The 1,213-nt window shown below is 38.6% G+C and overlaps 1 pseudogene; it reads right to left on the reverse strand.

Moving 5' to 3' along the window:
* Positions 1–662: 662 nt before the first annotated feature.
* On the reverse strand, positions 663–782 carry LOC134936992 (5S ribosomal RNA; annotated as a pseudogene).
* Between the last annotated feature and the right edge of the window lie 431 nt (positions 783–1,213).

Consider the following 1,213-nt stretch of genomic DNA (forward strand, 5'->3'; position numbering starts at 1 on the left):
CTCGACGAACGGCAGTGTTCGGAGCTTCATGCCCCACTTCCGTCCTTAAAGTTCTGTTCTTTGTGCCACACTTCCGGTATGCGTGTCCGGAATGACACATGACGCTTCTTCTTGTTTAAAAGTGTCTGGATAGTTCAGTGCTTTATCGGCGGCCATTTTAGCGGAGTCCCTATATGCAGACGTGGATTCTCCTTACATATTACTTGCTCAGTGACATAGATAAAGAATGAAAAAATAAAGTGCAATTAATATCAATTCGCCTCGAGTACTTCATTAAGACAATTATTACATATGTGGCATATGAATATGTCCACTTTTAGTCCAAGGCACTATATTATGTTTCTTGAAAGTGGTAATTTTATGAGAGTTGTTTTTCAAAACAATGGGAGAAACAGATATATTTTAAAGCCAGTTAAATAAATGTGTACTATTCATATTGGGAAGATAAACATTTTTATAAACTGGGTGAATTAAAATAAACGTGATAACGTGCATATACAGATATGCTCGTATATGCAAGTGCATATACTATGTATATATATCAAGTTTGTATAATTGTGTGCATGCACCTATCAGTGCCTTAGTGCGTGCCCACTCAGTTCAGTGATCATGTGTGTCGTATACGTGGGCCCTAGTTTGACACATTAGTGTTTATTACCTATTTTTTACAGTACTTTAGCTTCCCAGGTGGTCTCCCTCTTGGTACTGTTAAAGCCCAACACTGCTTAGCTTCCAAGATCGAACGGGTTTGGGCGTGGAGCCAGTGTGGTATGACTGTATCTATTGGCTTTAATCAAAACACTCATTCTTGTGTCAAATATTTTTATTATCGTGCTCGCGAATACAGGTGCACATATAAATTCAATGTGATTAAAGTGAGTGGAAAATGGATGTGACAGTTTTTTATAATGACCTTATAGAAATGGGGCAATTTCATAACCCTCATTAAATCCTGCCGGGTGCATCGTGTTAAGCTGGTAGATCCAAAACATTTCTCTTTGAGATAGTTTGTTCGCCAGATCTCCGCCTCTTTCCCCAATCTGTACGTGTTCGATTGCTTTAAAGGTTAAGTCTTCTGGATTTGAGTTGTGTTCCAAGATGAAATGTCTGTAGATGAGGTGGGTATCAAGCTTATTTTTGATGCTCCTGATGTGTTCTTGAATTCTTAGTTTAAGTGTCCGCTTTGTTTTCCCCACGTACTTCTTCTTACATG

Source organism: Pseudophryne corroboree, chromosome 6, assembly GCF_028390025.1.
Source record: "Pseudophryne corroboree isolate aPseCor3 chromosome 6, aPseCor3.hap2, whole genome shotgun sequence".
Taxonomy (NCBI): domain Eukaryota; kingdom Metazoa; phylum Chordata; class Amphibia; order Anura; family Myobatrachidae; genus Pseudophryne; species Pseudophryne corroboree.